Source organism: Diabrotica virgifera, chromosome 3 (genome assembly GCF_917563875.1).
Source record: "Diabrotica virgifera virgifera chromosome 3, PGI_DIABVI_V3a".
NCBI lineage: Eukaryota > Metazoa > Arthropoda > Insecta > Coleoptera > Chrysomelidae > Diabrotica > Diabrotica virgifera.
The window spans coordinates 245319151-245343245 of NC_065445.1; the positions used below are offsets into that span (position 1 = coordinate 245319151).

General features: G+C 32.2%; 5 long non-coding RNA genes across 6 annotated transcripts; 3 read left to right on the forward strand and 2 right to left on the reverse strand.

Moving 5' to 3' along the window:
* Positions 1–3894: 3894 nt before the first annotated feature.
* On the reverse strand, positions 3895–5188 carry LOC126881634 (uncharacterized). The gene is made up of 2 exons (XR_007696942.1): positions 4914–5188; positions 3895–4044 (listed from the first exon to the last, which is right to left on the reverse strand). It is a non-coding gene; the product is annotated as an uncharacterized LOC126881634 (long non-coding RNA).
* A 456-nt stretch (positions 5189–5644) lies between these two features.
* On the forward strand, positions 5645–7668 carry LOC126881635 (uncharacterized). Its single transcript, XR_007696943.1, has 2 exons — positions 5645–7351; positions 7417–7668. It is a non-coding gene; the product is annotated as an uncharacterized LOC126881635 (long non-coding RNA).
* Positions 7291–9210, reverse strand: LOC126881632 (uncharacterized). 2 transcript variants are annotated; one of them, XR_007696940.1, is made up of 3 exons: positions 8951–9210; positions 8471–8766; positions 7291–7838 (listed from the first exon to the last, which is right to left on the reverse strand). It is a non-coding gene; the product is annotated as an uncharacterized LOC126881632 (long non-coding RNA). The 2 variants fall into 2 exon arrangements; XR_007696939.1 differs by having other exon boundaries at positions 8955–9207.
* Positions 9211–10078: 868 nt separating this feature from the next.
* On the forward strand, positions 10079–10330 carry LOC126881636 (uncharacterized). Its single transcript, XR_007696944.1, has 2 exons — positions 10079–10149; positions 10209–10330. It is a non-coding gene; the product is annotated as an uncharacterized LOC126881636 (long non-coding RNA).
* A 7055-nt stretch (positions 10331–17385) lies between these two features.
* LOC126881637 (uncharacterized) lies at positions 17386–19623 on the forward strand. The gene is made up of 2 exons (XR_007696945.1): positions 17386–17716; positions 17846–19623. It is a non-coding gene; the product is annotated as an uncharacterized LOC126881637 (long non-coding RNA).
* Positions 19624–24095: the final 4472 nt, after the last annotated feature.

Below are 24095 nucleotides of genomic sequence, written 5' to 3' on the forward strand. Positions count from 1 at the left end.
TAGTCTTCTTCCACTTACAGAAGATATTTTCAGTTGTTTGTGCCACTGTGAACTTAAGATCTCTAATATTAACCGATGATAAATTTATGAAAACTGATTTTAAATATTAAAAACTTTCAGAGATATTTCAATTTTCGAAACATCTTATAAAAGAGTGAAAAATATTCAGAGACACCTTACAGCCATAAACCAGTAAAACTAAAATATTTAATGTTTTTGTATAAATTAATATTAATATTTATGAACTTTTTAAATATATCTTTAAAAATTTTATGATAAATAAAATGTTTTTGAGTAAAGGCAATATTTTTTTTGTATGGTAATAGAAAAGATTAATATTTGAAATCATATACAGCATCACATTTTATAAATTATAATCTTTTTATTATAAAAATAGTAATACAGTGTGTCTACGGATGGGGTGCCCAAGAGGAAAAACTTTTTTATTTTCAATTTTAGCGAAAAATGTCATTCTTGATAAAAAGTTTTGCTTGTTCTAAAACCCCATAAAATGAACTAAAATTCAAGTTTTTCAAATCCTGCTTATTTTTATAGCCAATTTTATGTAAATCCCTTTAAATTTTTGCACTAAGTTCGAAATTGTAACAATAATAACTTGGGAGAACAACCCTTTCACTTCTCTGGATTACGAAGCCAGACTTTGTCGTTCTCCTTGAATCATCCAATTATTTATTAATTAAATAATTATTAATACAACAATTTTAATAATGAAATTTATCACAAGATAAATTCTTTATTGATAGCTTAACATTGTCAAAAAAATTGACAATTCGCAAATTATTTATCGAAATTGATAGTTACTAAGCTACATTGTGGCTTGGCAACACTAGATTATTGTTAAGATTTAAAACTTAGTGCAAAAATTTACATAAAATAGGGATTTACATAAAGTTGGCTACAAAATTAAGCAGGATTTAAAAAACTTGAATTTTATTTCGTTTTATGGGGTTTTAGAACAAGCAAAACTTTTTATCAATAATGACATTTTTCGCTAAAATTGAAAATAAAAAAGTTTTTCCTCTTGGGCACCCCAACCGTGGACACACTGTATATAATTATAATACTAAAATCACAATAAAGATGCACTAGAAAGAAACAAACACAAGACATGATGAATGTTATGAGGAGCACTCACAAATCATGATTTACAAAGTTTATACATTGTAAATCATGATTCGGGAGTGCTATTTGTATCATTCAACATGTCTTGGGTTGTTTATTTCTGGTGCATCTTTATTGTGAGTTTAGTATAAGAGAATTACAAGTTTTATGTTAAATCTTCTGAATCAAATTTTTGTTAGGTATCATGTCACTCTTACTAATTTTATCCCATAAACACTTTGAAATAATACATTTTTTAGTTCCATGACTGTTATCAATTGTTGGATATCATATTGGCTACCATATTCGCTATTGTGGCTTTATTGACAGCAGCTCTAACTAATGATGATGGAGTCGATTTTCCATACTATGGTCTTAGATTGTTCAGCTATGATTGTGAGATTCTACCAGAACCACATTTACCTTGGATCTTTCTCTGAATTATCAAATGCAAAAGTTCATATTTTTTAGGGTGTTTCATACCTAAGTATTATTGACCTAAGTATTCCAGCTTGTGTCTCTTTAGTCAAATGGAAATTATTATATGAAACTCTACAAGAACACATTCATATTATAATCAATTAAGTATATTAATTTTAATCACAAATGTTTATTGGTTGAGAGAGTGACTTTTTTACTTATGCTCAATCAAATATTTTTACTATTTTCTGTTAGTTTTTTAATAGTTATTTATGATATAAGTGTTAAAAGTACACATTTAAGGCACGCATGTGAAAGTCTGCAATTCACATGAGTGCCTTAAAAATGTACTTTTTAACACACATATCATACAATATTTTTTCTGCAAACGTAATTACAGAATAATATCTACAAAAACTTTTTTCTACAACCGTGTTAAAAATTCAATTTTTAGCACTCCATAAGAGCATTAAAAATGCTACTTTAAGGCACAAGTGCTTTAAAATTTTTATGGCACTGCAATTCGTATTGACAGTATAGACAATTTTGATGTAATGTCACAAAAATATAAAAATGGAATGTCGGTCAAGTTCAAGTAAAAGTTTTTGTAGATTACTGTACAAAATTACGGTACCTGTAATTACGTTTGTAGAAAAAATATTGTATGATATGCATGTTAAAAAGTACATTTTTAAGGCACTCATGTGAATTGCAGAACTCGCTATCGCTCATTCTGCAAACTTTCACATGAGTGCCTTAAACGTGTACTTTTAACACTTATATCATAAATAACTATTACTTGAACTGACATTCCATTTTTATATTTTTTTGACATTACATCAAAATTGCCTATACAGTCAATACGAACTGCAGTGCCATAAAAATTTTATAGCACTAGTGCCTTAAGGTAGCGTTTTTAACGCTTGTATAGAGTGCTGAAAGTTGCATTTTTAACACGGTTGTAGAAAAAATAAATTTTATGTATATTTTATCTAAAAAAGTATTTAAGCACTTAAATATTTTTTCAAAAATAGAATATTTTTATGAACTTCTTTAATTCTTTTTTATTTTAACTTTAATGCAATCTGTTATCATTATAACAATATGACAGATATAAAAAATGACACAGTGGGAACTACACTCAGGGGTGAGAATTCTTTACATATTTATATTAATTTAGTCTACATTACCATATTTCTGACTTTTTTACAAATTAGTAACTACTATCTACTTCCCAGTGGTGTAGAGATCTGTAACTTTTCTTAACCCTCTAGTGCCCTAGTTTGCCTCAAGGTGGACCATAATAAAAATTTCCATGCTTACTATTTAAGTATTTTATAGCTGCAATACTGAAACCAGCCTCTGGACTAGATCAGATAAGCATCCAGCTTTTAAAAGTTTGGGTGATCAGACAGATTTTTACCCTATAATTTTCAGTTTAGCATGATATTTGGTAGTGGTACTAAAAACATCGGACATCATAAACGACTTCGGATTAGAATCTTAATAGTTTTTGCATATTTGTATTACTGGCAGTTCCCCAGATTTAAATCCTGTACATCCAGACTTGTCGTAGTATTGCCTTATAGAGAAGAAGTTTGTTCTGGATACATTTTTTTGTAAAGCATGCCCAGTTTTAGTTGTTCCCATAGAGAGTAGTCTTTATTTTCACTTTCAGAAAGATTTTTCAAAAAATGTTTTAATACTTACCAGTATCTTTGTTTCCGTTTAGTGCTAAGATTGTTTTGTTAGAAAGCTGTTACTTAATTTTTTTTTAGATACATTTGATTTCCCGAGCAAGGGTCATCTTTATCAACTGCTACCCTAATTAAAAAGAGATTGTTGAGTTACTTTATATTATTATATTTTTTAGATACCTGCAATTTCCATCTACAGACTTTAATGGATCTCCAAATTATTAGAGTACCAACCAAAGTATGTAGGTACTATAAAAATTATATGTAACTTTTTAATATTTTAGATTTATTTTGATATTTTTGTAATTAATTTTTGATTTTGTAATTCATTGTAAGATATACATGATTTGTGTTTATTGTATTTTATTTATTAATATTTTTATTTGAACACATATAAAATTATATCACTATATATTATAAAAGTATGAAATACATTGATTTGTATTTGACAATAAGTTTTTAATTCACTACACTAAGTTTGCAGCAATAACATTTCTTCGTATTCTCTATACACGTAACATACAACCATTATTTCGATTTTCCTCATCTGGAATCATTTTCGTTGGAACTTTATTATGTTCTTCACTTCTTCATTGTTTTAAAAAGAAAGATGTTCTTTCATAATCATATGAAATGTTTGAAATCAAAAAATATATTATAATGTTTGAAGTTTGTATTTCACTACACTAAGTATGCAGCAATAACATTTCTTCGTATTCTCTGTCCTTCTAACATACAACCATTATTTCGATTTATCTCATCTTGAAACATCATTGGAACTTCAAGATGTTCTTCACTTCACTATCTAAAAGAGGAAGACATTCAATCATACTATCCAATGTAACACAGAAAATAAATATAATGTTTGCATTTTTAGCAATTTTTGCACGATGTACCACGTAAAGTTGATACACAATTAAAAGTGACTGATAAAAAAGCATAAAATAAGTTTTGTTTCAACTTTATAACAGTAAGAAGTACATGATCAAGTGCGTTCATAACAAGTCTATCCCTTTCGAATCCCTATGCAGTAGCTATTTCGACACTTTCAACAATCACATTTAGAAGTTCAAAGGATTGTATTTCTGTAACTGTACTTGATTCAGCATTGTTTTTAATTAGATCCATACATTTAATTGTTTAGGTAAAAAAATTGTTTCATTCAAAGATGACACATCCACAAATATGACTTTGAGTCTCACTTAAACAGAATTTTTCTTGAGGATAATCTGGTTTTTACTAAAAATGTCAGAAGAATCGTTTTTACAAGTTGACACATTTGATTCTGAAAAGTCTTGGATAGTTTACTGGCTTCCAATTAAACAGGAATTCCATTTCCAATAACCTGGCTTTCTTTACATTCTCTAGTTTTTTGAGTTGTTGTATATTTTCATGTCTTTTGAGAGACCTTTTTAAAATAATTTTTTTAACTGTATTGGTACTTTTTTTATGACTTTAGCAAAGGAATTGCATTTGGCCTTAATCATGCATGTTTTGTTGGCAAATCTAATTAATAAAGAGGTAACATTTAATCATAAGCTTTGAAAACAGATCAAAAGTAACCTTAAAAGTACATGGCAGTTTATAAATGTCTATTGTATAATAATAATTAGCTTTCTTAAAATGAAGTGAACTCTTTTGATAGGATAAACATGTTTTAATTGTAATACTTACAGTTTTCCAGTCGTTTAATTGATCATTTTCATTTTATTCCCAAAATAAACAGTTACAACCACATAACCCCATTTGTAATAGGTGAACAAATTCGTTATTTATATGTTATTTATGCGACTTTTGCTGTTGAATCCAATTTTAGCACATTTAAAATATATTAAATATTGTTAGCAAATCGATTTTGTTCACTAATATCTTTAGAAAACGGTATTATAAGCAGAAAAAAACAAACTTTTCTATATGTAAACATTGTAAATGTCAGCACAATAGGTCCCGACGGCGGCCATGACACTTTGGCAGTTAGGAGGGGGTACGATTACGGTTTATCCCAATATGGGAGAGATTAAATGTCCAGCAAACGACGGCACTGTTGCCAGATTTACCTTTTTCCTTTTAGCGGGAATTTTAAAATTAGTCTAATGCCACTTTGGAGTTCTGTATTCTTAAATTTTAATATAACCTTACTTTTACAAGTAATTAGGATTATTTTATTTACATGTAAATATTGAAACAAGTATTGTACTGTGTCATAATTTAAAACTCATGTTGCAGTGTTTTGAAAAAAAAAATGAAGCTCAAAAGAAATATACTTATACAGTACAAATTATTTTTTAATGGGAATGGAAATTTACGATTTCAAAGGTGAAAATGTGTTGGGATAGTATAGATGGACACTTTTTTATTTTAGTATTAAGTGGTTACATAATTATTCAGAATATTAATAAAATTACTAGTAATTTGAATTAGTTTTAATATGTATTATAATAGTATTAATTCTCATCATGTATCTGGCTAAATAGCTAAGCGCTAAAGCCGCAAAATAAAAAAAAATTGAAAAAAACATTCTTAGTGGCCTAGCACCTTTACTTTGCCTGGGGGCGAGGCGAGTTAATAAATTCTATTTTCTTATTGCAGTCATTTTGTGACGGCTTAAGAAGTTACATAAATGATGTCTTTAGGCTGTGAAATTTTAACCGTAGAAAGACATCTTTATGACTTGTATTTACATGATATAGGGCTTTTCACTCAGTCATTTGTTTCGAGCTTCTGTCATGTGTTGTCTAATATTAATATATCTATGTCATATGTTATTGATATTGCCAATGATACAAACCAAAGACGTATGATGTAGATATATTAATATTATGTGACACTTGACTGAAGCTCGAAACAAATGACAATCGATGAAAAGCCCTATTCAATAGGGCATTTCATTCAGTCATTTGTTTCGAGCTTCTGTCATGTGTCACATAATATTAATATATCTACGTCGTACGTTATTGGTATATACCAATGATACAAACCAAAGACGTATGACGTAGATACATTAATATTATGTGACTCATGACAGAAGCTCGAAACAAATGACAATCGATGAAAAGCCCTATTGGCGTCTGCATATCAGGATCCGGTAATACTATATTATTTATCTATGATCAGGATATTGCTAGGTGTACACAAGTAAACAACACTTTTTTGATTAAAAGGTTTATTTCATTAAATCAAAACTTACATGGATACAATTTAAATAAGATATTTTTTCTATTGAAGGCAATATAATATAAGATATATATTTTAGTATAACTCTCCTACATTAACAAGCTTTAACACATTCAGTGGCCATGACGTATGGGTAGCATCACGAAGGTTTTACGGAAGGTACTGACGACACATAAGTTATGTGAGTAGTACTGTGTAACTAAATAAATGATTTAAGTATGTGGTACCAGCCAAGTGGAGCTTGTTCGAGATGGGCACCAAACATGTTAATCTGGTCATGCACAGAGACTTATACTATAATATGTTATATCTCATATTGCTCACTATTGTAATGAGTGAGCCTGCATACACGAACTATAATATATTATTATGGTTCTGTGTATGCAGGCTCACTCATTACTACTGTAGTGAACAATATGAGATGTAATATTATGAGATATACCTATTATATATTATGGTATAGCTCTCCATGAGTGCCAAGTTTTAAACTTAACTGATAACAACTAATGGATACCCTTTTATCCAAAATTTTATGAAAATTTTGAATGGTCATATTGGTATTAATTCCACAACCCCTTCCTATAACAATAGGCCCATTGTTGGATGTTATTGCAGTAGTTCTACTGGAAATACTTACTAAAATTGTATGTATCTGCATCACTTAGAAGTCTACCCAAAAAGCTATTAATACTCTCTAAACCATCATTAATACATCTTGTATACATAATAGGATTTTTTTCAGAATCAGATATTTTATTAAGATTTACTTACCATGCCCTATTTATGTGCCAGGCACTTAACAGTCTATTAGGAGCAATACCCATTACATTTGACGAGGCATTGTAAAAGGTGTCGCTTATGCCTGATATGAAAACATTTGACTATACATATAATACCAACACAGGCATGTATTTAAAAAAATTGGTAAATTAAAGTAGGTATCTTTTCTTACATATAATACCAACACAGACATGTATTTAAAAAAATTGGAAAATTAAAGTAGGTATCTTTTCTATTTGAAAATAAGAAAGCAGTACAAAATCCATTCCCAAATTCATCTTTTACTAATACTGTCATAAGTTCAAAGTCATAGGAATTGAGCCCATGAGTTCCATCGATTGCGATAAAGGATTTACCAAACTTTTGGCACAGTATTAAGGAACATAAGACAAAAATCATAAATGTTAAATTCATAATGAATATCCATTAGTATGCCCTGTTGTTTGTAAAATAATATTGGACATGAGTCTGTAAGCATTCAACCCAAAAATAAACACTGGTTGTATCATCATTGTACATATACCCATCTTTCAAATCAATGCCATAAGAGAGTTTAATGTTTGTGATATCTTTTCTTGTAAGTAAATCAATTCTTTTTAATTCGCCTCCTATGCTATTATGCTATCCTGTACAGTCTGAAGTTTACTAAAAAAGTAAAATATAGGTATAGGATAATCAAACACACTAGTTTGAAATTGTAAACTCTAGTAAATATTCATGAGTAATATTTAAAAAGTGGTTTAGTGGTAACATTCTTGTTTTAAATTATATTATGTATATCGATGGCGGAAAGGCAGGACCTCATATTATAGTCTGTTCGCTAAACTCAGACGTAACTTTCTAGATATTTTAATCGGTAATTTTGCCAATTGTAGTAAGATTGCCAAAAAATAATTACTAAATAGTTAATAATCACTACTTAAATAGTTAGTAATTTTGCAAAGTTCTGCAAAATTGGCAAAAAACAAAAAAATTATCGACTAAAATATCTAGCCAGTTGGGTCTGAGTTTAGCGAACCGACTATAACTGAAAAATTTGTATAAAATGAGTTACTTCGGTTTTTGCTTTAGAATAAGTGTATCAGCATCTATTAAACAGCTTTCAGAGCTGGAAAAGCCTTTTGGAAGCCTTCCGGAAACTTTCCCAGCTGTAATCGCTGTTTAATAGCTGCCGATACACTTATTCTAAAGTGAAAAGTGAAGTAACTCATGTTATAAAATTTTTTCAGTTACGAAGTGCTGCCTTTCCGCCGTCGATATGCAAATATTTTACTTACATTTTTGAAGAAAGTCTCAAAATAAACTTTGAAGAGATATTTATCTGATTTTGGTATTTATGTAAGTGCTCTATATCATCCTCATGCCCATAAAATAGTTTCAATATTTTTAGATACTATTATTCGACTAGTACACCAAATAAACATTTTGCAGGATCCTTGGGATTTTAAAGCTCTTTCTCTATCTTGTTTTGTAAAATAATTTTTTGAGGATCACATACATATACATTTATAATAGGATGTTTCATGTTCTTGTACTCTTGTTTCTCTTCCTGTGCCATCCATACAGTGCAAATCTAAAAAAACAACATAACAGGTGATTACATGGGCAGTTATACTACTTACAGCTTACTTTGTATCTAATCTATTATCTAGTATTACTCTATTAGTATCTACCTACATAAAACTTTTGAAATCTAAATTTTGGATATCAACATCAACCTTAATACTTAATAAATAATATGTGGAAGTTACACGTACCTACCTAAAAGTTTTTGAATTGCAATTTTATCAACTGGAAAAGACTGCAACATAATGAGTTTGAAATTATGACACAGCCACAATATTTATTGTTTCAATTTACATGTAAATAAAATAATAATAATAATCCTAATCACTTGTAAAAGTAAGGTTAAGATTTTTGACTTGAGAAAACAGAACTGTCAAATTTAAAACCAAACTCTTATAAAATTTTAAAATTCCCGCTAAAAGGAATCTGGCAACATTGCCGTCGTTTGCTGGACATTTAATCTCTCCCTTCATATATCAACCATAGAGGTATATATCGACATAGAGAGAGTATTCAAAGCGAAGTGACGACACCATCTTTTTTCTTTGGATTAGGGCTGTTACGCATATTAAGCTGAGACAGTTTTCCTCCTCTTCCGTGCCTATTGGCTCCGTGCGTCTCCCCTCTACGTACAGTCACGTGATACGCTGTCAGATTTTGTAAGGACGTTTTAACATTGAGTCTTATGGGATTATTTTGTTAAACTTGAATATTTTATTTTGTAGTGATAATAACCGAATACAATTGTTAGAATTCATTAGTTATTAATTTATACTGTAATTTATAGTGCAACAAAATATTTTCTTTTTCGTTAATAAATATTTATTGACATAAACTGCGATAGTGAGGTTATGCATACAAAATCAAACTGATAATCAATATTGGAAAGTGAAGAATTTATAGTGCGTTTTTATTTTCTGTTTATATTAATACATAATATCACTAGCGTGACACGACATTTTTTTAAATGTCTCATTTAAACATACACAAAGCGTCCTTATAAAATTTCAAAAAACCGCCACCATGAGCAGGTCGGTCGATTTTGCTTTGACACTTTGTTAACGCTCGGAGCGAATACTCACACCTTAATGTCATCTTAGTTTCTCGGTACGATGTGTTAGAAAGAGATAGCGCAAACCAGTCGAAGAGATCTTGTCGTCAGGACGCGCATAGTGAAGGCTCTCTCTATGCTAATATACACCTCGTCCAATTTACTTACCGTTGCACGTCATCGGCGCCATAGCCTGTGACACGATACCAACACGAAATATCTAGGCGGTAGGTGTGTTCCCCTTTAGAATCATTTTGATTCTAAAAAAGAACACACCCACCGCCTAAATATTTCGTGTTGGTATCGTGTCACAGGCTATGGCGCGGATGACGTGCAACGGTAAGTAAATTGGACGAGGTATATAACTCTATGATATCAACAACACCTTAAATTTCTAGCGGAACCGGCCATCTTGAACGTCTGTGGATGACTCATAAGTTTTTGTCAACGAGGTAGAAGCTGTTTGTGTATTGGATCAGCTGTGTGCATAGGCGTACCATCTGGTAAAGCTCATGTATATGCAATCAATTAACTGAAGTTATTAGTATAATAAAATGTTAGTTAACTGACTTTTCAACAAAATATTATATTAATACGTATTTTTTCTTGATCTGTAGCTGTTTGTTTAACATCAAAGATGTAATAAAATCGTTAAGAATTTATTTTCTTCCCTCTTTCAAAGGTACGTCACTGGAGATAGAAAGCAAATCTGATAGGTGATCGCCATTTGCAACCTCCTTCCTGGCTCGTAGTCATTTCGCATTGTACTCCTTCCTAGTTTATTTTATATTCTACTTTATGTCTCGATTAACAGCCCGTTAGTTAACGGAGGTTTAATCGGGACCTCTTTAGGGTCTCTTGCGTTGTAATAAAGGCAATTATAATTATTATTATACTTATTTATAATTATTATAATACTTGTAATATTGTAATTGCATTTATTACAACGCAAGAGACCCTAAAGAGGTCCCGATTAAACCTCCGTTAACTAACGGGCTGTTAATCGAGACATAAAGTACAAAAAAAAACGTCAAAATAATTGTCAAAGTTAATTTAAATTTGGAAATCTCTCCGAAAAATATTAATTTTTTGCGGATTATTTGATTTATACCGTTCTAATTTAGTTTTGTTTAGTTTTGTTAAACTTTTCCTTATTTAGTTTACATTTTGAAAGTGTTCATAAGTTAAACGTTACTTGAAAACTCCTCTATGGAGTCATCTAGTGGAGGCGAACCGCCTGATATTGAGAATTCGATGGATAGTAGCTGTGATTTACAAGATTTAAATGGATTACCCAACCAGCCTCAAAATAAGATAAGTAGTAGTATTAATCTTAACAATATTAATGAAAAACAAAATACTTTAGTAAACTCAGATCAACCAGAAAAAACCAGGCCTGTTTATTTATACGAAAAAATTGATTTAGGACCTTTTTACATTTTCATTGAAAACTCCAGTTTAAATTTTACAGGAAAATTAAACGCTGTTAAAATAGGCGAGATCCTATTTACGTTACATCCAGAAATTGACAATTATATAAAAAAAAATTGACTCAATCGGACGCAACCGAGTTAGGGTCTCATTTAAAAATTATAGTAGCGCAAATGCTTTAGTTACTTCCAAATTCCTTATTCAAAAAAATCTGACCGCATACATTCCAAAATTTCAATTGTTTAAACTAGGTGTAGTAAGGGATATAGATTCAGATATATCGGAAGAATATCTTAAAAATAGAATAAAGGAATTTGATCACCATTGCAAATTCTCGGTTGAGTATGTGAAACGAATAACAAGAAAAATAGTAGCAGATGACAAAGTAATATTTAATCCAACAAAATCAGTTATTGTGTCTTTTAAATGCCAGAATATACCAAAGTATGTAGTAATTAATCATGTCTTACACACTGTTGAAAAATACCAGCAAAAGGTAATTATCTGTTACCACTGCTATAGGTATGGGCACATGAGTAAGCAGTGTAAAAGTAATCCTCGCTGTTTTAAGTGTCATGAATCTCACCTTTCCGATTCTTGTCCTTTATCATCGTTTAACAAAAAATGTCTATCCTGTGAAGGTGAACACTTCACTAATGAATGGGAGATATGCCCAGAATTTGATCGCCAAAAGAAAATAAAACATTATATGTCTGAAAACAGCTTATCTTTTAAGGAAACAATTAAACTCTTTCCTAAGATAACTTATGCATCTATAGCAGCCAATAATTCCTCAATAAATTCTCATCAAACTCCAAATATGAATGCACCATCCTCTTCATATTCCTTTACTCAATTGTCCACGTCTCAAACATCTTCCAATCAGTTCGCTCTACCTTCAGTTTCAAATAGATATACAATAATAAAACCACCAAAATACAAACGACCTATCTCTTCCTCACCAGACCAAGTAACAATGGAACATCAAAAAATAATAAAGTTAAACCCCATGTCCAACAGACCTGGTGGTATTATCACCTCTTCTTCGTATCAATCTACATTTAATCCAGAACAAGGATCTAAAATACATGAACCATCAAAAGAATTAACAGAATTAATATCAAATATAGTTACAAGTATTATCTCGAATATAAATCACAAAAATTTTGAAATTCCAGAAAAATCAGTTCTAGTAAATTCAATTCAATCAGTTTTAAGTTCTCTCTTATATAATAATGAATAGATTGGTAATTTGTCAATGGAATTGTAGATCGGCTAACTCTAATAGAGAAAACCTTATCCACCTATTAGAAGACCAGAAAGTTGATATCGCATTATTATCAGAAACTAGATTTAAACCAGAAAAGTATTATAACTTTCACGGGTACAATATTGTCAGAGACGACCGCTTTTCAGTAACTGTTGGCGGTGGCTCAGCAATTTTAATAAATTCAAACCTATATTACGAGGAAGTCACCATGAAAGTAGATTTAATAAACGTCAATAAAGTAGCAATAAAAATAAAGTTTAAGTCATATACTGTCACATTTATATCTATGTATGTTCCCCCAGGAACCAAGTTATTGTTACAACAATGGAACAATTTCATAACATCTATAGAAAGACCATTTATAATAGGAGGTGACCTTAATGCTCACCACATTGCCTGGGGCCTAGACAACCAAACAGATATGAAAGGTAAAATCTTGATGGACTGTATAGACGATAATAATTTAATATTCAAAAATGATGGCTCTCCTACTTTCTTTAGGAACTTCTCGAAATCGGCAATAGACCTGACCATTTGTACTCCTGACTTAAACCACCTGATCACTTGGAAAACACTTCAAGACCTATTTGGTTCAGACCATACACCTATAAGAGTAGAGTTAGAGGATCAACCAACTCATACATATAATCCATATTCACAAAAGTGGAATTTAAAGAATGCCGACTGGAAATTATATGAACAGTATTCGGAAGATGTATTCTCTCAATTTAAAGATATAAATTCTTATGAACAAATTTTGCACAATATAAATACAACTGCATCCTACTGCATCCCCAAATTTAAAATAAAAAAACCGACTTCCAGAGGAAAATACTGGTGGGATTTAGAATGTGAAGAAGCAGTCAGAAGAAGACAGGAAAGTTTTTGTATATATTCAAAGAAAATCCAAACCATGAAAACCTACTTAAGTATAAAAAAGATGATGCACATGTCAAGAAGATCACTAAACAAACTAAAAGAAATAGCTGGAGAGATTATGTCGGATCCCTAAATAGGTCAGTCCCTATTAAAGATGTATGGTCAAAAGTTAACCGAATAAAAAATAGAAAAACAAAGAACAAAGTCCCTGTTATTCTGTCGGAAGCTTCGTGGATAGAAGAGTTCCATCAAAATATCACACCGCCGTCTGCAGAATTAGTAATTCCTGATTTACAACTAAATGCTCTGTACGACTATCCAGAACCAACCCGTTTCCTAGTCAAACCATTTTCTGCCACTGAACTAAACTTTGCGTTGAAGAAAAACTCAAATTCAGCACCAGGTGCCGATAATATCCATTACTCGATGCTATCAAATCTTTCAAGAATTGGTAAGGCTGCACTACTAAATATATATAATGAAATTTGGATGCGCCGCATAAAGATTCCTGACGATTGGCACGTTTACACTATTATCCCGGTTTTAAAACCAGGAAAATCATCAAAGAATTGGGATTCTTACCGTCCAATCGGTCTGGCTTCCTGTATACTAAAAACATATGAGAGACTTATTAAAAACCGTCTGGAATTTTGGCTAGAAAAGAACGACCTATTACCAAGAAGTCAGTTTGGTTTTAGAAAAGGTAAATCCACACAAGATAGCCTCTGCCACTTTTTAATAGACATTTATAGTTCCTTTACTTATAAGAAAGCAGTTAGTGCTTTGTTCTTAGATATAAAAGGGGCTTACGACAACGTTAATCTTCACATACTATACGCGAAAATGTTGGAAATAGGAATACCCGAGATAGTAACATGGAACATCATTAACTTATACATTAATCGAGCAGTTCACGTTAGATTAAATGGAGATCAATCTAACTCCCGATACACATCTTTGGGACTACCTCAGGGTAGCATCCTAAGTCCTATATTATATATACTGTATACTGCTGACTTAGAAACTAAACTTCCTCAACACATAAAAATCCTACAGTACGCTGATGATGTTGCGATATATGCAGAAAATAAGTCAATAGATATATGTAATAACTACCTTAAATCGACATTGAATATTATAAAAAAATGGGCTACCGATAATAACTTAACAATATCAGAGAGTAAATCAACCATTGTTACCTTTACTAAAAAACGATATGTTCCTCAAAGCCATCTACAATTTGATAATACTAGTATTCCTTATAAAACTTCAATAAAATTTCTTGGCGTATTTTTAGACTCCAAATTAAATTGGAAAGAACACACAAATTACATATTACGAAGAATGGAAAATGCAATGAATATCATGAAGACTGTAAGTGTCAGTAACTGGGGAGCTGATCCAAACATATCAATATTACTATACAGAAATTTGATAAGATCAATCTTAGACTATGGATCTATTTTTTATGGCTCAGCATCAAACTCTGTACTCCAAAAAATCGAGAGGATCAAAAATAAGGCACTTAGGTTATGCACTGGTTATCTTCGTAGCACACCTATATTGGTCATGGAATGTGAGCTTAATGAACCTCCACTTTCATTACGCAGGGAATACCTAAGTGAGAAATTTATAGTTAAAACAGCGGTTAACGATAAACTGCTATTAAATAAAATTGTTCATTTAACCACCTCGTACCTAACTCATTATTACTGGGAAAAAAAGAAACTGCTTTTAGTTGTGGAAAGCTTCCTCAACGTTTCTAATTCCATTGGCGACATACACCAAATTGAACAAAGCTCGTCTCGAAAGCTAAATTATGAAGATTATTTATCTCCAGTTAACTGTCATTTAAGTAATATTCGTGCGACAGACTTCCTTACTAAAATAGACCACCTTCAGTGTGTACAAAAAAACTGGGGGAGTTATCAGAAATTATATACGGATGGTTCAAAAATGGAAGGAAAAGTTGGATATGCTATATATTACCCACAAAAAAGTATAAAAATAAACAACAGATTACCTGATAAAATGACAATTTTCACAGCTGAACTCATTGCAATCAAAGAAGCATACAAAATATGTCCCTAATAGCACACGACGTCCAATGGACGTCCAAAATAGGTCCATTTTTGGTCCTAACGTCCATGGACTATAAATGGACGTCCTTTGGACGTCCCATGTTGGACGTCCTTCGGAAGGAATAAATATGGACGTCCTTTGGACGTCCGACGTTGGACGTCCTTCGGACGGAATAAAAATGGACGTCCTTTGGACGTCCGACGTTGGACGTCCTTCGGAAGGAATAAATATGGACGTCCTTTGGACGTCCGACGTTGGACGTCCTTCGGACGGAATAAAAATGGACGTCCTTTGGACGTCCGACGTTGGACGTCCTTCGGAAGGAATAAATATGGACGTCCGACGTTGGACGTCCTTCGGAAGGAATAAATATGGACGTCCTTTGGACGTCCGACGTTGGACATTCTTCGGACGGAATAAAAATGGACGTCCTTTGGACGTCCGACGTTGGACGTCCTTCGGATGGAATAAATATGGACGTATATATACTGGACGAAATACGGACAATTTATGAACGCTTCTATTGGACACATTATACCAATTACGGGATCAAATAGCAAAATAATTCAATAAAATATTAACTTATTTACGTTAATGAAATACAGTAAAACCTGTCAGTAACGGACACCTGCCAAAATTGGTCACATGTACTAACGGCCAGTTTAAAAATTCCCCAAACCATATCTAGACTACAAAAACTGGCAATACCGGCCACCTTTCTATATCGGCCAATAGTTTTTTCATTTTTAGTGGCCGTTACTGTAAATGGTTTGGGGAATTTTTAAACTGGCCGTTAGTCAGGGACGTCATTTGATAGGGGGCAGGGGGGCATTTGCCCCCCCCCCTAACCCTGAAAATTACTGAAATTTACAAAAAATAGATCAATTTTGTATTATGTTTGCATATAAATGTATTGTATATATAATGCTTGCCCCCCCTATCAAAATTTCAAATGACGCTCCTGCCGTTAGTACAGGTGGCCTATGTTGGCAAGTGGCCGGAAACACAGGTTTTGCTTTAGTTTCCCTAATAGCACACGACGTCCTTTGGACGTCCAAAATAGGTCCATTTTTGGTCCTAACGTCCATGGACTATAAACGGACGTCCCATGTTGGACGTCCTTCGGAAGGAATAAAAATGGACGTCCTTTGGACGTCCGACGTTGAACGTCCTTTGGACGTCCATACTGGACGAAATACGGACGTTTTATGAACGCTTATATTGGACACATTATACCAATTACGGGATCAAATAGCAAAATAATTCAATAAAATATTAACTTGCGTTAACTTTACGTTAATGAAATACAGTCAAACCTGTCACTAACGGCCACTAAAATGAAAGAACTATTGGCCGATATAGAAAAGTGGTCGTTATTGCCAGTTTTTGTAGCCTAGATATACAGTACATTCTGTGTTACTGGCCACCTGTACTAACGGCCAGTTTAAAAATTCCCCAAACCAATTATATCTAGACTACAAAAACTGGCAATACTGGTCACCTTTCTATATCATCCAATAGCTTTTTCATTTTTAGCGGCCGTTACTGACAGGTTTTACTGTAATTAGTGTGGGGAATTTTTAAACTGGCCGTTAGTACAGGTGGCCGGTGTTGGCAGGGGGCCGGTAACACAAGTTTTACTGTAGTTTAAATCGAAAAGATTAAATCTTAATTCAAAATTGTATATTAAATTATTACAATTATAAACTATATAGTTTAATATCCAAAACATGTTTTGATTTCATGTAATGTAATGAAAATCTTATTTGTAAATTATTGGTTACAATGTTTAACAACAGGAAATATTCAAGAATAAATAAAATAAAAGTTTCCCCTAACAACAAAACATTCCAGGAATTCTACTATCAAAGTTCTATTCCGTGAACATCTGATTAAATTATGGCTGGAAAGTTACCACAAGATATTCTATGAAAAGAGTACAATGTCCTCCTGGAGGGGTAAAATTTTCCATACTCTAAAGAGAGGCCATTTACTATTCAATTTGCGTTCATTTTCAAATTTGCCGCGCGAGTATCTATGTAGCGTCGCGTGGTCATTGGTCATCAAGTCATCTTATTTCATTTTCATCATAAGATAACCTAAAAATTTAGTAAAAATTTTGATTAGAAAAAAATGCATCGATAAGGGGGTGAAAAATGGAAATTAGTGGCTTTTTTTTGCTGTACTCAACTGTACTGTTTAGTATGCTAGTTTTGGCTATGGCTGGATCTCTTAAACAATTATGTAAGTATTATAAAATCCGTTTTCAATTTTCTTTATGAAACGAATCATTTATGCATGTATTACCTGTAAATATTTTGATTTTTAATTGTAAAGAATAGAAAAATTACCGTTCATTTTAATTTTTTTTAGAATCAGCTGAAAGTGGTCTACAAAAAACCAGATATAACCAAAATAAAGATATAAAAAGTGTATTGGCTAATTGGAAGAAACTCAACATTGTCCATGCATAATAAGTTATTACTTTATAAACAAATATTAAGACCTAGGAATGGAACCTGGATATAATCATCAAGAAGATAGCAGGAATCCCGACAAACAACAGGAAATCCAGCTCCTCGATACTACTGGGCAAACTAGAAGATTGAAGAGGACAAAGCCTTTTGAACTAGTTTGAGTGATAGGTGATAGTGAAAAGCAGAGCATAGTGCGTGATGTGGCTGTGTATGTTAGAATAGTGCACGATCTTGTTAGATTAGATAAGAGACGCTATCGGGTAAGCTCTTCATTTTAAGAAACAGTAGTAATTTAGGTTAAATTAAAATTGCTCATTGGTCAGTTATGACCAGATTGCTTTTTTTTATGTTTGACAAAAAGGGTGTAAGTCAGAATTGCACATTGCTAATGTTTTGATGATTTCTGGACCAGCAAAAAACTGTTGTAGACGTAAACTGTATGTACCAATAAAAAGAGCCGATTTTTCTGGTCCAGAAATCATCAAAACATTATCGATGTGCATTTCTGACTTAAGCCCTTTTTCCCAAACATCAGAGAATTGCAATGTACAAATTCTCCTATCTGATTTTTCATGAATTTTGTAGGAGACGAAAAACCATTTTTAGGATCATCTCCTGCTTTCACATGTAAATTTTGACATGTCTTGTAGTAAATAGATAGATTTACTACAAAACATGTCAAAAAATATATGAAAACAGGAGGTGACCATAAAAAAAGTTTTTAGTCTCTCTTAAAAAAACTCATGAAAAAACAAATCGGAGGTATGTCACATCAGTGACTATATCCAGGGAATGTCTAAAAAATATACTTTGATGTCCCAAGAACCAAATATAACCTTTATATATATATATACAGGGTGTAACAAAAATACAGGTCATAAATTTAATCACATATCCTGGGACCAAAAATAGTTTGATTGGACCTAACTTACCTTAGTACAAATGTGCACAAAAGAAAAGTTACAGCCCTTTGAAGTTATATATTAATAGCACCAAGGGCCTTAGAGGCCCATGGCTTGAAAAGTTTGTTTTTTTCTTCATTTTCACGTTTCTTTATGTACTGAGATCTTCTCTGGCTTGATATGTGATTTTTCTCCATTCCTTCCTCTTATTCATTTTTCTTTTCTGACCCTGTAACACCATTCTTTCCAAATCTTTTTCGACCTCTTGCTTCCATCTATTTTCCGGTCTTCCTCTTCTCTTTCTTGAAGCTATAGTGTAGTTTAGTACCCTTTTCGGAGTCCTCGTTTTTGGCATCCTTTCAATGTGACCTCGTGATCTAAGTCTCTGTGCCTTTATCACTCATTTGAAGTTACAAAATGAAAAGTGATTTTTTCCAATGTATCGAAAACAATGTGCTTTTGTGCACGTTTCAATTTAATTATTATTGTAGTACCTACCATTTAAACAATGTTTTAAAAACTTTTTTGCCTCTTATTGCTTTTTCAAAAAGTCAATTTTTATCGAAATATTTTGAATATTTGTCAAATCCACCACATATTTGTATATGGTTAAGTACGATTATGGAGACTTGGTAATAATATGCAAACTTATTTATGCTTTACATTTTTAGGTATATTTTGAACCATATTAAAAAAGAAGCCAGACTCGATAAAACGTGCCTTATCGAAAAAATACAAAGAGGCAAAAAAGTTTTGAAAACACTCTGTTTAACTAATGGTAGCTCAGTAATAGTTTAATTGGAACATACACAAACATTTGGGGGGTTTAAAGGAACAAAACCCCCATAAAATTTTTACGTGGACATATTAAAAAAGAAGTCACAACTCGATAAAAACTGCCTTATCTGAAAAATACTAAGAAACAAAAATATTGAATTTAACTAATGGTACCACAATAATAAAATTGAATTGGAACATACACAAAAGTTTGGGAGGATTTAAGGGATCAAAACCCCCATAAAATTTTTATGGGGTGCACAAATTTCACCATAATTTTTCTTTAAGATATTCCTGCCATAATAATGCCACATGTCACATGTCCATTTTCAATAAAAAATCACTAATAGTTTTCGATATAATCGAAAAAATCGATTTTCATTTTGTAATTTCAAAGGGCTGTAACTTTTTTTTATGTGCATATTTGTACAAGGTAAGTTAGGTTCATTTGAACTATTTTTGGTCCCAGAATATGTGATTTAATTTATGACCTGTATTTTTGTTACACCCTGTAAATACAGCCCATTACGCACCACCTTAAAAATTGGGCATTTTTGATGTCTCGAATTTCCTAAACCTGTTGTTGCATCTAAGTGATTTTTTTATAATATTCTAGCCTAGGCCCTAGAATATGTTACCTCCTTATGCTTGTCATGCACAGGGAGCTATACTGTAATATATATTATATCACATTACTATAGAGAGCGATATGATATAATATACATATATTACAGCATAGCTCCCTGTGCATGACAAGCTTAAGGAGGTAACCTATAGCCTAGGCTATAATATTATAAAAACATCACTTAGATGGGACAACAGGTTTAGGAAATACGAGACATCAAATATACCCCATATTTAAGGTGGTGCGTTAATTTCTTGGAGAAGTGTATTGTAATTTAATGTAAATAATGTAATATCCAATAATTGTAATTTGATATAAGATGAAATATAAGTTCCTTAAAAAATATATTTTTTATTTCCCACAATACATTCTCCACAGGTCTAAATATCGTCGCTAGACGTCCACCGAATGACCTTCCAGGACGTTAGATGGATGTTCAGCAGCAAGACATTGGACCAAACTGGGACATCCTATGAATGCCCAAATGACGTCCACCGAACGTCCCCTCCGACGTTAGGTGGACCTCCATTGGACGTTTGGCAACTTGGCCTTTGGACCAAAATTGGACGTCCTGTTAAGGTCCAATTCACGTCCCCTAGGACGTCCGATTAAGGTCCAATTTACGTCCGATTAAGGTACAATTTACGTCCGCTTAAGGTCCCATTTACGTCCGATTAAGGTCCAATTTACGTCCGATTAAGGTCCAATTTACGTCCGATTAAAGTCCAATTTACGTCCGATTAAGGTCCAATTTACGTCCGATTAAGGTCCAATTTACGTCCGATTAAGGTCCAATTTACGTCCTATTAAGGTCCAATTTATGTCCGATTAAGGTCCGATTAAGGTCCAATTTACGTCCGATTAAGGTCCAATTTACGTCCCCTAGGACGTCCGATTAAGGTCCAATTTATGTCCGATTAAGGTCCAATTTACGTCCGATTAAGGTCCAATTTACGTCCGATTAAGGTCCAATTTACGTCCCCTAGGACGTCCGATTAAGGTCCAATTTACGTCCGATTAAGTTCCAATATACGTCCCCTCGGACCTTAGATGGACGTCCAATGGACGTTCGGTAGCGCGACATTTGGACCAAAATAGGACGTATAAAGGACGTTCCTCGGACGAAAACGGACGTCCAAAGGACGTCCCTAAAGTCCGTGAAGGACGTCCAATGGACGTCCATTGGACGTCCTTGTGCTATTAGGGGTATTAATCAAAAAGAACTCAATTATGTTATATTTACAGACTGCCAAAGCATTGTAAAGAAATTGAAATATAATGTACATAATTTTGCAGAAAATTATATCATCAGTGACATCATAGCAATGAACAGTGAAGCTTTGAAATCGGGCAAAAATATAATATTGTGTTGGATAAAAGCACACATTGGTATAAAAAACAACGAAATAGTAGATGATCTGGCTAAAAAAGCAACAACGAAGGAATCCACTCTGCATACTTATCAACTTCCTATGGGAGACATAATTTCTATTATGAGATCTATCAAACGGACGAAATGGCAGGAACAATACAATAATTCAGACAAAGGAAATTATTACAAAAAAATCCAGCCTACACTTCCCATCAAGACATGGTTTAATCAAGTTTCCAACAAAGGCTTTATCAAAACTATTTGTCGAATAAGAAGTAATCACTGTCTGACTCCAGTCTACAAAAGAGAAATAGGACTTGTAGATAATGATGAATGTTTATGTGGAGAGCTAGCTGATCTACAACATATGCTATTAGAATGTCCTTTACATTTTATTGAAATATCAAACTTTTTTACCAATCTAGTTCAAGTTAATGTACAATTTCCTTTTAATCTTATATACCTTTTACAATCAAACAATCTAGATGTTTATAAAATTTTGTACAACCATGTTAATTGTTTAAAATTAAAGCTCTGAGAAAAAAAGAAAGAAAAATAAAAAAAAAAAAAATAATTAAATAAAATTAAAAGTTACTAAGATCTAAACCTCCGCGAGGTTGAATCGGGTTTAGGTCTTAGCGCGATAAAAAAATATACAAAAAAAAAAAAAAAAAAAAAAAAAAAAACTAAAAAAAAAAATAAAAAATGTAATAAAAAAAATGTTAAAAAATATAATAAAAAAAATAATAAAAAAAACAGAGTAAAAAAAAACAGTAGTACTAATAGTTTTAAATTTAGATACTAAGCATATATTTTGTAAAAGAGAGAATTCAAAACACATTGACTGGCCAGTTGGTTGCTTAAACCAGTGCCAATAAAACATAAACACACACACACAGACATAAAGTACCGGCCCTAAGATACCAACACGGAATATTTTGTTGTTTCCAAAACAACTACAGTCCGTCTAATTTACTTGCCGTTATACGTCATTGTCTACGTTAGAGATCTAAGTTGACATTTTTGCCCAATTACAAAAAATTCTTGAATTCATTTTGAATCAAATACATCACACAATTTTTGCGGAAGTGGAGTATACAGCAAAACAAATTAATATTCAATGTAAATAAATAAAAACTTTAGAAATAGAAAACAAGAATTAAGTTATAATCTTAATTATGTTAAAGTATATAATAAAAACAGTAAATATAATGAAACAAAGACTGACTTATAAAGAATATAAACAAATATGAAGTGTCATCACCGCAATTGTCAAATAAATGTTACCAATTTAGGCAAAAATATCACCTTCGTTCGATTATAGTTAAGGCCGCGTCTCACCATCAAATAATTTGATCAAACAGTTTGAGCAAACTTGACGTACTTCACTATCAGTCTAGTTTGATCAAATTTTTTGTATTGAGTTGTCTAACTTGTTTGTACTTTATTTAAAATTAAATGTTTTCATTATTATCCACAATGAACACTCAGGATATGACGTCACTAACTGTCACTTTGTGTCACTAACTGTCAAGTTTGATCAAATAATTTGACAGTTAGTGACACAAAGTGACAGTTAGTGACGTCACATCCTGAGTGTTCATTGTGGATAATAATGAAAAATTTTAATTTTAAATAAAGTACAAACAAGTTAGACAACTCAATACAAAAAATTTGATCAAACTAGACTTAAGGCCCCGTCTCACCATCAAATAATTGACAGTTATTTGATCAAACTTGACAGTTAGTGACACAAAGTGACAGTTAGTATGTATAGTTTGTGTCACTAGTCAAGTTTGACTGTCAAGTTTGATCAAATAACTGTCAATTATTTGATGGTGAGACGGGGCCTTGATAGTGAGAGCACAGATTTTTAGAATTTCAAAAAAACTGCAATTGTGACGTCACTTTGACGTACTTCCTCAAGTACGTCAAGTTTGCTCAAACTGTTTGATCAAATTATTTGATGGTGAGACGCGGCCTACAGTGTATTCCGAACAAATGTGCTTCATAAAAACGCTTTATAATCCATTTATACAAATTAAATTAAACATATCATTGTGTATTTCTTTAAAGTTAACATTAATAGATCACATTCTAGTTTTAGTTCTCGTGTGAGTCGGACGTGTCAATAGCCGGTGCTGACGAGTAATCTAAACGCTTTACTAATACGAATAATAAGTATCGATAATTATTCAAATAATATATAGACTAATAACTCGCGTTTTTGTTTCTATTTTTTAATTAAATGAGTGCGGACACGGGCGGTAAACCGCCCCCTGAACCTGATGGACCTCCCAATACCACCCTTAGTAGTCCAGATGTTGAAATGGAATCCCCTAGCAATTTTAAAGGTTTTAGTAAGGCTGAACTCAACCAAACTGTAAGTACTTCCGATCCTATTAAATCTAACGATGACAAACAAAAAGAAATTTTTAAGTATACCATAAATGACCGTGGACCGTTCCAT